General features: G+C 46.5%; 1 long non-coding RNA gene across 4 annotated transcripts; it reads left to right on the forward strand.

Moving 5' to 3' along the window:
• The first annotated feature begins 120 nt into the window (after positions 1-120).
• On the forward strand, positions 121-12,089 carry LOC115340400. Of its 4 annotated transcripts, XR_005932183.1 has the most exons (4): positions 121-2,085; positions 3,291-3,500; positions 4,330-7,377; positions 8,061-12,089. It is a non-coding gene; the product is annotated as an uncharacterized LOC115340400 (long non-coding RNA). The 4 variants fall into 4 exon arrangements; XR_003923039.1 differs by having other exon boundaries at positions 121-3,500; XR_003923040.1 differs by having other exon boundaries at positions 121-3,500; positions 9,382-12,089.
• Positions 12,090-14,595: the final 2,506 nt, after the last annotated feature.

Here is a 14,595-nt window from a genome sequence, read left to right on the forward strand (position 1 = left end):
GGTGGCGCGGGGGTGCCCTCCGCCCGGCCGCGCCGCGCTGCCCCGGGCCCCCGCCGCCCGCCCGCTCTGTATTTATAGGTGCAGCCGCGCCGCCGAGCGCCCTGTGCAATAACACGGCAATCACGTGTGGGAAACGGGGAGCTGGAGGAAAACAAAAGCCCAGCCAGCAGCCCGGAGGAGGAGGGAGAAGGGTGGGTCTCGGCGAGCTCCCTCCTTTCAACCTCTCTCTTTTTTTTTTTTTCCCTTTCACCCCCTTCCCTCCTCCTCCTCCTCCTCCTTTTCCCTTCCTGGATGCGTGGGGGCGGGCGGGAGCCGGGGAAGGTGGAGTCTGCGCCCGTCGTACACGGCACATGCCCCTCGGAGGCTGGCACCGGCAGCACCGGACCCGGGGGCTGCGGCTCGGCGCGGCCCGGCCCGGCCCGGCCCGGCCCGGCCCCCCGCGGCTGCTGGAGCGGCACCGGGCTGCAGCCGTGCCGCGGCAAAGGGGCCCGGGTGCTGCCCCGCCGGTTTTACCGGGAGGGGGCCAGTGCCCCGGGGCAGGCGCTGGCGCCCCGGCGGGCGGGGGGGGGGGGCAGCCCCCGGGGATGCGCTTGGCTGCCGGCGGCGCGTCCCCCGGTGCGGCAAGGCTGGGCTGCCCCAGCTGCCCTGTGAGGCGTGCGTGTGTAAGTAACGTATCGCGACTTCCCTGAACCATCAGAGCAACCCCCTCCCCAACCCTTCCCTCTCCCCTGCACCAGAGAAAGTGCGGTTATTTAGTTTGCCCTCTGGTATGTAGCCCAAGCCCGAAATCTGTCTGTTCCCTGTCTTTTCCGAAGGGATGGCTGTGGTGCAGCTGGCTGCAGGTCTGCACGCTCCCTCCTTCTGCAGCTGCGGCTTGGGAGGGGGAGCAGCCAGTCCCACCTTAGCATAAACCTCCTTCCTTTCTTCATTACTTAATTTTGATCAACTCAACCGTGCTACAAGTGTTCTTGTCCTGTGATGATAATTTCATCAACGGCTTATGTAAGGGTTGGGTAACACATACATACAAACAGCAGAACATATGGTTGTTGCAAGATAGCAATGTGCGCCTACTTCATAAAGCATTACAATGACTTGTATTATATTCCAGTTATAGTTGGTAGATGATTTACAAGCCACCCCAAACTGTCACAAATATTGTAATGTCCCCTACAATTTTATCAAAAGCTTGCTAATTTGATCTAAAAAAAAAATTAGATTGATCAGAGGGGAACCTAATCCTATTGTTAGAGGGAGCTATGGACCCAGGTTTGCATTCCTCTCAAAATTGACCTTTTGAGCATTCAATGACTTTAGAATCAAGCTCTGTGACTTGGATTGGTTTCTGAAAGTTTGGCCTTTACTGACACTGGGTGCCACAAAACCTGAACTTTAAGGGGCCAAGTCCCTGGGGTGTGCTCCTTATGCGGTAAGGATGCTGTATGGGCAGCATCCTGAGCAAGAAGCACTGAGCAAGGGAATGAGAAGTGATGGAGGAAAGGGATGTTTCCCAGATCCCACCTTCTTAGAAAGGTAAGTGCTATTTTGAGATGGGTGTTCTCATTTCAGACTGCTCTCTTGAGGTTTACACTGAAGCTGTCTTTCCTAACAGAGGGCACTGGTGTGCCTGTCCCTCTGGCACATCAGGGCTCAATCATTTGGACGGGAAGTGGATCAGCCTGAGTGCTAGACTTGCCTCCCTGAAGAAGAGCCCAGCTGGCATCTCCCACCTGCTAGGAGGATGCTCTGCACCCCTGTGGTTGCAAAGTGTCCTTCAAACTTCTGTTTCGGAGAGGAAGACCAGGGAATTGGAGACCTGCCACCTTCCTTTGATGGGGCAGGCAATGCCCATTTTTGACTGGAGGCCCTGTCCGTGCAGTGGGAACCAGCGGGATGTCTGGTGTTGGGGCACTGATGCACTCTGCTCCCGTGGAGGAGCTCCGTGCTCCTTTTGAGACAGTACTGCTTTTAAAAGAATTCAGGACTTTTTGGAGGAGGGGTCCTGGGCCACAGAGAGCTGTCACAGCCTGATAGTCAGCACATTCACTGGATGCTGATTTCTGGTCCAAGGACTACTACTAGATGGTAGGTAGGTCATGAAACTTGGGCCTCCAACATTATAGCCAAGTAAGGTATACGCTGGGATTTTTTTTTCCTCTTGCATGTCTAAGGGAAAGCAGCCACAGTGAGTGTTTTTCTCCAGAGCTCAAAAGCTTGCTATGGCAACTGAGTCCTGGAGTGTATTTTCCAAATCCAGCCGCTCACAAGGTATAGTTCTGGGAAAGAGAACCACCACCAAAACACCAGGTGGGGTTCCAGAGGTAGGTCTAACTTGGGACAGTTTTTGTGAGTGCAGAAGTGTGCACTCCTTTCACAAAATTACTCTTGTGATAGGATAAATCACTCTCTGTTGTAAGCATTATTTTAAATGGAGCCATGACCTCTGCTCCTCTAGAGCTGTCCCAGAGGAAGGTGTTACCCGCCCCATGTCCACATGTGCATACAGATGCTTTTTGGCACGTGATTTTTACAATACTGTCTCTGAGTCCAGGAACGCTTACGTGAATGGTTGAGCTTATTGAACCTCCTTGCATCAAAATTGGAGGGGTCAGGATAAACTGTAGGCCTTTGCTAGCCAGGCTCGTTCAGCTGAGCTCACTTTATCACCCAGTGCAACCTTTGCAAAGTGCATGTCTGTGCTCAGCAGCCTAACTACTTCAGTGGACTGATGTCCGTGGTCTAACTTGCACAAGCCGCCTCTGGGGGTACTGTGTGTGCACAGACTGCCTTTTCCAAAAATCATGTTGAAGGTGGGTTAAAACATCCCTTCTACAGCGCATAAGAATAAACCTGTTTGAGAAAGCCACATACAAGAAGAAAAGCATGACTTTTTCAGTCTGAAGTGAAGCTATTTTTGATAACGAGTGGGGTACCACAGTACAAAGATAACTGGCATGTTAGAAATACGAGGCTCTCTAGACCTATTTATACATTTAGTAGCAAATTTAAATGAATGTGCACAACCTAAGGTGAATGTTTTTTTCCAGTTACTTATATCTGTTTGATCTGTGCTTAGCAGAACTATAGATGGTTACATGTGCTATAGTAGTCCTGTCTGCTGGAGGATATGTGGAAATGTTAAACAAATTGACTTTGCCGTTTGAAACTTTTTTCTTTGATGGGGAACCAGTGGTTGACTAGAGGAAATAGCAAAGTTGAAAGGAAAACCAAAAAGGCATATTCTGGAAGCTTGCTTCTGTGACTGTTTTTTCAATCATTTCTCTCTCCAGTTCTCTTCCAACCAACCAGCTCTACCTAAGTGCAAGCACATGGGTATTTTTCAGAGGTCACAGACTTATGTAAGCGGTTGGATGACAAGTGGTAATAGGAGTGGTAGAGCATGATGGCTTTTTCACCCAGTGCACCAAGAGCTAGAAGAGAGACTCATCAGTTGTGGGTGTTCAGAGACAACATGGAATTTGGGGGACCCATTAACTCAGGTGAGTGGAGAGGCTGGCTTTAAAGACGTTGAAGAAGGTGGAGGGAGTTTGAACAAAAATGAAAGCTCAGCAATTTTCCAGTCTGAGAAATGAGATTGGAGAAACAGTGCCTCTGTGTACCTGCCTTCCAAGTTAAGCCAAGTGTGGAAGCCTCATGTTGTCTTGGGTTTACTTTAACGAGCGTGAGGGCAGTCCTGCTGCAATGCAAGCATGTGGCCAGCAGGACATGAAGAGTCAGTCTGAAAGACCACAGACCCTGAGCTAAAGCTGGGCTCCTGAGCGGCTTGCCAAGTCAAGTTTAAAAATATCTTTCCGAGTGAATCAAAAACTTCACCTGGAATTTGAGTTAGGGGCAAGATTTGTATTATACCGAGAGTTAATTCTGCAGGAATAACCGGTCCTGAGTCACCAGCGTGAGTCACCAGGCCAGTTCTTGAGTGGCTTCACCATAGTTCTTGCCTGGTTTAGTGACAAAAACAAGTTTCTTATTGTCACTGATACTTGTTAGAGCTGCAGAACCGAGGCAGCTATTGGAAGAAAAAGTAAATGCAAATGTCTCGTTTAATTTTGACAGGCATGTTTTCTGACTGTTGGGATCAGTCAGGTAATGCTGTTATGCAAAGCTCAGCAAAGACGTAGTCTGGAGGTAATGCTTTTGCGCTCCTGTAGTTGAGAACGGAGATCATTATTACCGGTGGTCATGGATATGACTATCAGATCCCAACAGTTAGGCAGATTTGCTGTAGCCTGTGGTCACCCTTGCTGTGCAAGACTTTGGAGAAACAAGAAATGTGCAGTTTTTATAAATGCTTTTTTCTTTCCTTCCCAGAGTCCCTTTTCAGAAGAGAATTGTGCTTCAAAAGAGGAAAGCAGTTGTAGTATTCGAGAAGGACTTGGAATATGAATTTAATAATCCTTCTGCTTAGAAAGAGTGTCTGGCAGCAAAAAAGTAGAGGGAGTTTGAACACATTTCACTGAGAGCCATAGTTAAGACTGGAAATTGGATAAAGACAGTACAAATTCTTTACAAAAGACTAATACTGCATCTGGATAGTAAGGCCTGTTTTGGTGCCAGACCCTAACCTTCAGTCTGTTGTAAATTTAGCCCGATTCTCAGAAATACTAAGTATTTGTGCTTCCCATTGGTCGTTTTTCAGGAGCCTGAGTGTTTTACTTGTTGAGGGCCACCTTTGCTAATTGAAATGTAAAAGCTTGACACTAACATGAGCGTCACCTTTTTTGAAGAGCAGTGTTCCTTGGATAGGTGTAGGTCCACACTTGCCTCTCTATGAAGAACCTAATGTTTGCTTGCATTGTTCCAGGGTAGGTGCCAACATTACCAAGTTAACGGAAAACCAAATTCGTATATGGCAGTGGGAAAGTGGCAGAGATTTGTGACCGCCTAAAATCATGGTTGGAGCAGTGTGTGTGACTGCGGGACAGGATGTGCTGAAGCAGATGCCCTCAGCAAAGATGAAACAGTGTCTCTGCGTATCAGTTGAGGTGCGGATGGTCAGAGCACGCAACCTGCTGGTTGTTTTGGATGTCAGAGTTGTGGCATGCGTGGTGTTTGTGTGTGTGTTGAAAGGTTCCTGAGATCTTCAGTAAGCTAGTGGTGTGCATATGGGTGGTAGAGCCAATTTGATAGTCGTTTGTCTGTCAGACAAATTAGGGCAGTCTAGTTAAGTCAAAACTGGAATCTGTATCATTACTCCAACTTACAGTACCTTTAGGTGAGGCTGGTGGCAACAGCCATTTATTAAGAATACTTAACATTTTCCATTGCTAGACCCATGCTAGATCCAATTCAGGCCAAACATTTCTTGGAAAACTTTGGTCAAAATGGTTATGCCAGCTCCAAGGGCAAGACCAAGAAAAATACATCGCTTCACCCACATTAGAAATTCTTGTGACCTTTCCTTTGGCATACCCCAGCATCCCAGCACCAAGACAAGAATTCAGGAGGTGGGCTTCTGTCTCTGAGGTGGGGCTGGGGAAGGAGGAGGGGGTGCCCTTCCTGTCAAAATCCACCCACCTCTGTCCAATTTTAAGCCTTTGAATCATAGCTTGCATATGCTAGCTAGGGACTTAGTCCTGCCTAGCAGCTAGAACTGCCAGTGAGGATATATCTTCATGGAGCAGACTTCAGCCTTCCGCCTTTGCTGAATGGGCTGAGCACCTGCAGTCCCCCGACCTACAGGAGTGCTGGGAGGGATGTTCCCATCTGCTCTGGGGCATGGTGGGGGCAGCTGCCGGACTGCAGTGCAGGGCGGGCAAGCGGAGTGCAGGAGGGAGCAGCCCGCTTGGATGTGGAGAGGGAAGGAGCTGCAGGAGGAAAAGATACCGTCCTTGGGTCTGACGCATACACACGGGGGGAGCTGAGGGCTTACACATCCAACATGAAGTCCCCCTCACTATTTTTTTGCATGCTTGGATTTTTCAAGTTCCTCATTCAACTTAAGGTGGCTTTGAGGTTTTTGGTTGTTGCTGCTGTTGTTTGTTCACTCTGTATGCTGTCAGACCCCTTAAAGACCCACACTAAACTGGGAGCTCTCTTTTACTGGGTGCTGCTAAAATGCTCTCCCATGCCTCAGTGAGCTTGCGGGATAACTAGACAAAACAAGGAAGGTGGCCATGTCGGAACTGCAACTGGAATGTGGCCGTTGCTGGCTCCTACTGGAGTGATTAAATGGGAACAGGGCCACATAACTCCTCCCTCCCTTGAAAAACAAAAACTGTGGGCACTTGTACAGAAAACAACCCCTGTCTCTGTTTGTCCTTGTCCTGCTGCAGTTTTCTTCTGTGAAATCAGAATTTTTTTTTTTTTTTTTGCAGTATCGTAAGTTAACATAGGCGTGAGGTTCAAAATGGAGTAGTCTTTATTGAAATGAGGAATGGCCAAATGTCCTGTCTGCCTGGAAATCTCCTTAAGCAGAGGTGTAAATAAAAAGCCATTTGTAAGTGCAGTAGAACAGAATGACTGGTTGCTAAAAAGAGCTTTTTAAAGGTTTTCATTAAGTGACAGCTGTGATTTATCCTGTTTTTTACCATTTTGAGACAATTTGGAATCAAGTACAGAATCACTGGACATTAAGATTTCAGAGGGAAGCCTGCAAGAACATCCGTCTTCATCACAGCATCCATTAATTTTTAATCGCCTAGGGATAATTTTAAAACAGGCTGCAGGTTTCTGAAACATTCATGTGAGCAAGTCCTTCAGTTTGCTGGCTGCTGAGGGTAGGAAAGTCCTCCAGTTCACAGGACAGTCAGACCAAGGGGCAGGGTGAGAGTGAAAATGCTGTTGACACCTTCTCAGACATGGTCGTCAATGAGTAAAAACATTAAATAACTAGCGTTTGAAGTTCCCGGAGGGACATGCTGGTGGAGTGTTTCACTTCAGACACTCTCTTACGAGTTCAGCTTGACTGGAAATGTTTAATATCCAAGAAAAAGAAAAAAAGTTCAAAGGATTTTTTTTTTTCTCCTCTTGAAAATATTAAATTCAGGGAGTGTGATTCCAAGGGGAATGAAGGAGGCAAATGGAAAACTTTTTGGCGGCAGGAGCTGGGGTTTTGCGTTCAGCTCAATGGCTTTTTTCGGTCTGTGTGCAACATGATATCCTGTGAGCGCCAGGCTTGGTTCACTCTGAAATTTCAGGGAAAGTTTCAGAACCCTTTTAACTTTGGCAGATCCTCAGCGGGTAGTGCTCATCACAGGCTGGTGTGGAAAGCAGAAGAGAAATAAAACCTGCGCCTGCACCCTTGAGTCCTGCCACCTTGGGCCATCTGCACCAGGGTCCAGGAGGTCTGCAGCCACTTCTCCTTGCCCCCAGGATGGGGCACGAGTCCTGCCTGGATCCTCCGAGCAACACTCCCAGGTAAATATTTGCCACCGGCAAATTTCCAGCTTAATAAAACCCAGCCAGGTCAGCTCTGCCTCTGTCCCAGGGCGGCCCGAACAGCTGACACAAGCGACTGAGCTGCTGAGAAAGAAGGTAAAATGGTGGCGGGGGGTCATGGGACCAGCCTCGGCTGCGGGCTGGGTGGGAGGAGGATGGCAGTCAGCTCCTCTCCCTCAAAACCTCTGAGCTGCCAAAGGCTGCGCACCTCGATGCTGATGTGTGCCCGACCCGGGGGGGTCTCATCGCGGGCCGGGTCAGGTCGCGGGCTTCCCACCACAGCCCTTTGGAGGTCTTTCACCGCTCCCTGCCGCCCTGGGCCGCCGACATGGTGCTCACGTGGGGCTGTTGCCTGTGCTTCTGAAATCCTTCTGCTTGCCTTCGTGTTGGGAGGAGAGGGAGTCCAGCCGCCTCGAGGAACAGCAAGTTCACCTGCAGAGGAATGGCCACGGGTGCCCCAGCTCTGCGCTGGGGTCCACCAGGGCAGCTGGCGGCCCATGGGGCAGGGGGGTGGCTTGCTGCCACTGGGGGGAAACCAGCAGCTCAGCCCCAGCCCAGATAACCATAACTTGCCACATGCACGTTTTACATAACACATTGAAATTAAAGCTGCTAAAAATTGGTCTAAATGGGATACATTTCTCCTCTGAATGTTTTGGCAGGAAAGTTTTCTAAGCAGCAAATGGAAATGACATAAACGGAAAGGCGATCCCCTGGCAAGACGGATCCAAAGCCTTCTGCTGTCTCTGCTCAAATTGGATAGCACCTCAGTGTAATAATCTTCATATTGGAGATCAATGAGGCCGTTTAAATAAATGAAGCATTCAGGTGTAGAAGAAAGTAAGGGAAGAGAGACGGCATTCAAATCAAAAAACTAAAATTCAAGCCTCCTTGAGCCCCTAGGAATGGATAAATCCATTAAGCTGTAAAGAAATGAGAGCTGGAAAGAGTCTGTCAGATCCATTCTAAAATTTATTACAAAATAAAACTTTGTTAGGGGCCAGAAAGCAAAGTGAAAGAAACAGCAGTGTAGCAGGAGGGTACAGCTCTCCTAGCATGGCATTTGGTACATATGTGGTGCATCTGCAGGTGTCTCTGTTGGGAAGTTCGACACACCAGTAATTCCTTCTTCCAAAGTAAAAATGGATGGTTTACTTCTAATTTACTGCAGTGTCTTTGGAGGGGGCTGGTTTTTGTGCCAGCCCCTCAAGAAAAAAAAAAAAAAGAAATAGTTCAAATATACACCAACAGGAATTAACAAGATTTTGGCTGTCTCTATAATGTATGAATGTGTGTGTGTGTGTGTATATATATAATGTGCATTTCATTTTTCCCTGTAATTCCAACTAGATATAATAGCACATAATACACACACTTGAACTAGAGCAGTAGAAGGAATACATAGCAGAATTATTCTGCTGGCTGTTTTTTGGAAATGTTTTAGCCATCTCTATGATGCCAGTGTGACTGTGTTCCTGTGGGAACAAGCTGCCTCAAAGCAAGAGGCTTCTATAGCAAGAGTAGGTGAATCCTGGCTAAAAACTTGGGGTTTAGCACAAAACTAAATATTCTGTAAATATCAAGTATTCTGCAATATTCTGATTAAATTCACTCATTTTCAAAACTAATTGAAAGAGTTCTTTTCTACTCTGCCAATGAGGCAAGATGCAATCAGCCACATTCAAACCATCATTAGGACTAACTAGTGGATCCTCAGTAGTAAAAGCTTGTTTGCACCTTCCTTGCAACCATAGTGTTACTTCCCAGAGCTGCACCCTAATGATGATACCCCTTTTGAAAAGCACCACACTGCAGAAGTAATCCCATAGGCTTTAATGGGACTACTGCTGGATTAAAGTACTATTCTTTGTGAGGGAGCATATTAGAATCTGGCTTTAAGTTAACGTTTGCCTTAAATGCATCTCTCCTCTGAAAAACAAGGTCTTGTGTTGTATATTGTGAGAGTTTTATGTTGACTTGCAGCAGGAGCAACGCTTAATAGAAGAAAACCCTGGAACTTCAAAGCTCTCAGAATATGCCTTGAAAAGAAGGGATTCTGGGGAAGAAAAGCATCGATCTGACCAGTCAGTCAGAGACCAGAGCAATTGCTGCAGATAGCTGAATACTTCTTTGATTCAATATTCTGAGTGTTCATTCCCTGAACTGAAGCTGATCAAATGTATCTGTGCTTTATTTTTAACTCAAAGCTGTTAAAATTGCCAACAAAGTAGCTGTTATGCCCATAAGTGATACGAAGGAGACAGAATTTAACCCGCAGTTCTTTGCCAGCAGGTAATGAATGAATGGACTGGAAGTTACGGGGAGGCTGGGACTCGAATTTCAAGGCAAGATTGTAAGTTGGGGAAAATAGGCAGTTAAATGGAGTCAGATGTGGTGTACATCAAGGGTACAGATGTAAATGAAACCTCAAGTGTGGTCCCATCTGGTACTATGAGCCCAGAAATACAGGTTCTCTAGTGGAAAGAAATGAAACCAGGTTTTCAGAGTTGTATCTTCCAGTCCTAGTCTTATCACTTCTGTAACCACTGCTGAAATGTCTTCTCTAGCTCTATTCTCAGCACTGGTTCATCTATATCTTGTCTCTGCTGGTATAGTCCTAGCTTCTGTCACTGATGCTCTAACATCAGTACAACTCCCTTTGCACCTCGCTTGAGGTGCAGAGGGTGGCCAGTGTGAGACATCCACGTGCTAAAGGCATAGGGACCATTTGTGCGTGCCATTTCCCCTGTCATCCTTAGGGCAGATGATGGTGAGATGGCTCTAAGAAGAAATCCTAAAGGTGCCTATGACACCTTTCGATTTAAGGCACCAGTAAAAACCTCCAAGAAAAGGTCTTGATGGTGATATGGTAGGATTGACACTTGGTGTTGAGAAACTTGAAGCACATTTCAGGAGAGATCTGCCTGCACTGATTTATGCGATATTGGTGTTAGGGACAACCTCAGCAGCTCCTAAGTGGCCACGAGGTCCCACCTCCATGTACAGTTTCACCTGAGTGATTGTTTATTTTTGGGGGTAGAAAACATGTTTGTGAGAAAAAGAAGTGAAGAAGAACAGGCTGTAAACAAAGGTTTAAAAATTGCAGAACTTCAATTAGTGTTGAAATTCCTCTTTCTAATTTCAAGAAATTCCCTGGTTTAAATTTTGTGCTGCTCTAAACAGCAATGACATGTCACCTCTTCCTATTTTTGTTCTTAAGGTACAGGAATTTTAAACTGACACCTAATCAGCATTTCAGTGGACCGAATGTAATATCTGATAATATATTATGAAGCATACTGTGCCCTTGGAAACAATCGTTGGCAGTTTCTGTCTTTAGAAAAACCCTTACAGCTCACAGGAGAACCACGTAGTGAAAACATGGGTGTGTTAATCCTTTGTAGGCTCAATAAGATGTGAATTTGTTTGAATAGCCATCTGCTGGTCTTGAGCCTTTAGTATTTGCTTGCCAACCAGAACAAGATAGGTGAGGGATATGTTGCTTTTATTGCTCTGTACGAAGCATACTTGGACTACAGAGAAAAGCAGGAGGATGATGGCCCATAAAGATAAGAAGATGACAAATTCAGGTAGGGTCATTTGTCCCAGAACTTCAAATGCTCAAATTCAGTATGCAGTTGCTTCCAACGTGGGTATTTTTAAAGGGCCTCGAGCCAAGTAACTTTAGGCCAAATGTGTGGCTATTTAAGGAAATACATTACAGAGCATGTAAGAGTGACTCCCATGAAACATTTTAATTGTGCCTGAATCTGTGCAGTTTTGCCCCAATTCAGAGCCAGAGGACAGCACACAGTGAGGCAGGACACTGTAATGCTCAGTGCCAAGCAGACTGAGGGCCAAAGCTCTGAAAGGGGCAGATCACGCACAGGGAGGATCTTTCTTTTCCCTCTTGCCTTTGAATATTCGCTTGCAAGTGTTACAAAATACAAATGCAATAGCCTTGTGTGGGTGAAACCTAGAAAGAGCAACTCCGTACATGAAATGTGCCAGCCCTGTTCACCATGCGCAGGATAAACCCTGTTTCATGCCAGGGTACTCCACTTTGAATAGGGAATTTCCTCTCCCCAAATGACAGGGGCATGGGTCAGCGTTGCCCTGAGGGCAAGTGTTTTTAGAGGGGAGGAAGTGCGCAGGTGGAAGAGAAATGGTTTGCAAGAGAAGCAGGACTGAGTTTTCCTGTGAATGTGCCAGGATGGTGCTATGCCAAACGACCTCAGCATGGGGTTTGCTGGTTTTCCACCCGCCATGTGGACAAAGAGCCTTTCCCGTGGACATGGATGTGGTCCCTGACCTGGGCAGTGCTCCCTGCTCATCCCTCTGCCCTCCTGCAGCATCTCCTCTGGAAGCAGGGCAGCCCTGAGTGCGCAGCCGATGATTTCAGCAGGCTGTTTGAAGTCCATCAAAGTGATCTTTAACATGGTGTGACCAACTTAGAGGCTTTTTTTCTTTTGCATTAGTGGCACAAGGAAGAAAGCACATCGGGTGCAGGACATGGCAATGCTTTGTCTTGTGCTGGAGCACGGGTACTTCAGCGGGACAGACTGCCAGAGGAACCTAATCTCTGCCTTCACTCTTCCTGACCAGGGCTAATGGAGCTGTTTTTCCAGTGAATTTCCAGCTACGCTATTAAAATAAACTTCTCCCTGAAAGCTTCTGCCTTGAAGCAGCCACCCTGCCTCTGTATTTGCCTTTGTTCTATAACTCTCCCTGCTGTTGAATGGGGCTCTCCTCTCCTGGGCTATCCGCTGTGCAGCTGAAATTAACCCCTATGCAATCCTAGAGAGCACCAATACCTCACTTTAGTCACACAAAACCACTGTTCTAAGGACTTAGAGGCACCCTGCCCCTGTGATAGTTACCTGAATGCCACCCATCAGCTGTATCACAACCTGAAGTGAACTGGATGCTGTGCTGTGACTTGTGCATACTTTGTCATTAAGTCACTAGGCAAGAGGGTTGGGTTTCATCTGTTTTTATTTTGTTTTGTTTGTGTTTTAATCATCATCATTTGCAGCCAAATTCTAAAGTCCATGGTTAGGGCCCCTATGGTCAAACTTCCTTTAACTCTTGCTGGGGGGGGGGTGGGGATGGAAATTGAGTCACAACCTTATGATCTGAACATAAGCAAACAATCTGTTGTGGCAAACTCATGGGGGGATAAAAAAAATATGATGATTCAAGGCAACAATATCCTCAACCTGAGATCATCATTTTCACGAAGGCAGGGGGTAACAGCTGTCTGTTCATCAGAGGATTATGTCTTCCCGCTGTTACTGCTGCGACCCTAAATAAAACCTCTAATGCCAGCGCAGCAGTGTGGCCAGGGAACACAGTGATGGCAGGAATAAATCCCTCCCTTCTGCCTTGGGGAGGTTTCTGTGGACAGGGTTGTTTTTCTGGAGCCTTAACTAAATTACTTTTCCCATTAGGTCCAGAATTTGGGCGATTCAAATAATCTCCCTCCTACCACATATCCCTTTCTAAAATTATAGGTGAGTGGTCCGCATCCTGCTGAAGATGTAATTGAAAGGCATATACAAATACAGTGTTTAATTCCAAGATTTTCCTGTATTTTGGTTAAAAACCTGCTGGATTCTGAAGCTTAGGTTGTGCTAGATTTAAAAACACATGTCCGTCCAAGAGCACAAAGTGAATGAATACGAGCATTAAATTCTGCTGACCATTCACTTGAAAATTTTTCCACCACATGTGATTCCAGGACAAATATTGATTGAATAATCTCCGTGTGTGTGAAGTGTGGCCTGACACCCAGAGCGACCTTTCTCTTCCGTGTCTAATCACCAGAGATAGCTGTAAGCTTCCTTTTGTATCAAAAATCTTGTTTCATAACCCAGCTCCGCTGCTCTTTGGAACCTGAGTTTCTCTGTTTGTTTGTTCAGCCAGTTGAGGTCTGCTGGGATATTTCTCTATTTGATTTGCTTGTTAGCTTTGTCGCTGGCTGAAATGGCCCAGGGCTGGTTTGTTCAAGGCTTTTTTTTTTTCTGGAAGAGTTGGTGGAGGGTTTTGTTCTCCACAAATTGGCCGGCATTGCTGCACGTGAGGTTTGCCTCGATGCCTGCTGCTCATCCACCCGGGTGGGTGGCACAGTGTGCATGCACACGCATGGGCACCGAGTATCTGCTGGGTCTCCGATGGTTTTTATCCGATGGGCCGCCCTTTTCATTTATAAAAACACCAGCTGATATTTTTAGATGCTGATTTTTTGGGGTGCAAGGCGATGACAGCTTTTCTTACAGAGGTGCTGAGCCCTTGGGGCAGATGGAGAGGGGAGGGGTTCGGGGCTGGTGTTTCTTTGGGTATGGCCCAGCCAAAGCTGGGGAAATGGAGGATGCAGCAGAGCGAAGGAGTTTGGATGGGACTCTCTTAGGGATGTTCTTTGCTACAGGGAAAGAAGAAAAATGTTATAATTGACCTTATAATTGCTTTTCACAAATGCAGAGTGCAGCTTCTAAGGCTCCTATAGAGCCCACAGCCTCCCTGGAGGCTTCCCACAGGAAAGCTGGGGGAGTGCCCGGGGCCCCTGCACATACGTCTCTGTACCCAGCCACCCTCTACGTCCTGAGGACGGGTGCTAGGAGCTACGGTGGTGGGACCCAGGGCCTGGATTTATTTGTCTGTCATTCGTGCCCTCACTGAAACTACTAATGTCCAGGCCTCCACTGCCCAGCAAGGACGTGCGCATTTGTGGAGCACGGATTGCTCCCTTCTAGCCTCAGAAAAAGTATTATTTCTTCTCATGTTAACTAAAAATATTCATATTGGTTTCTCCTGAGATTATGATTCTTACTTATATATATATGAAAATAAACACATACTGTATATGTATCTATCTCAATAAATATATATATAGCCCTGCCCTCCCCTTTCCTTCTCACAGACTGAGCAGTCCCAGTGAGAAGACAGTAACTTTCCATCACAAATGCTTTTCCTGTGACTGTTTTTTGTTTTCTAAGCCTGCCACATGAAAACAGACATAATATTTTCATTTATAAATATCTATCTATAAATAAATAGAAATTTGACTTCCAGAATGTGTTACTAGAGCAAACCAAGTTGTTCTAGTATTAATACCTTTTTAAAAATACTCTTATGATTTACATGCAGATAACCCCCTACTTTAAAAAGTACTGTGATGATGAACCGAAATCTCTGTTA

This window comes from Aquila chrysaetos, chromosome 4 (assembly GCF_900496995.4).
Source record: "Aquila chrysaetos chrysaetos chromosome 4, bAquChr1.4, whole genome shotgun sequence".
Classification (NCBI taxonomy): domain Eukaryota; kingdom Metazoa; phylum Chordata; class Aves; order Accipitriformes; family Accipitridae; genus Aquila; species Aquila chrysaetos.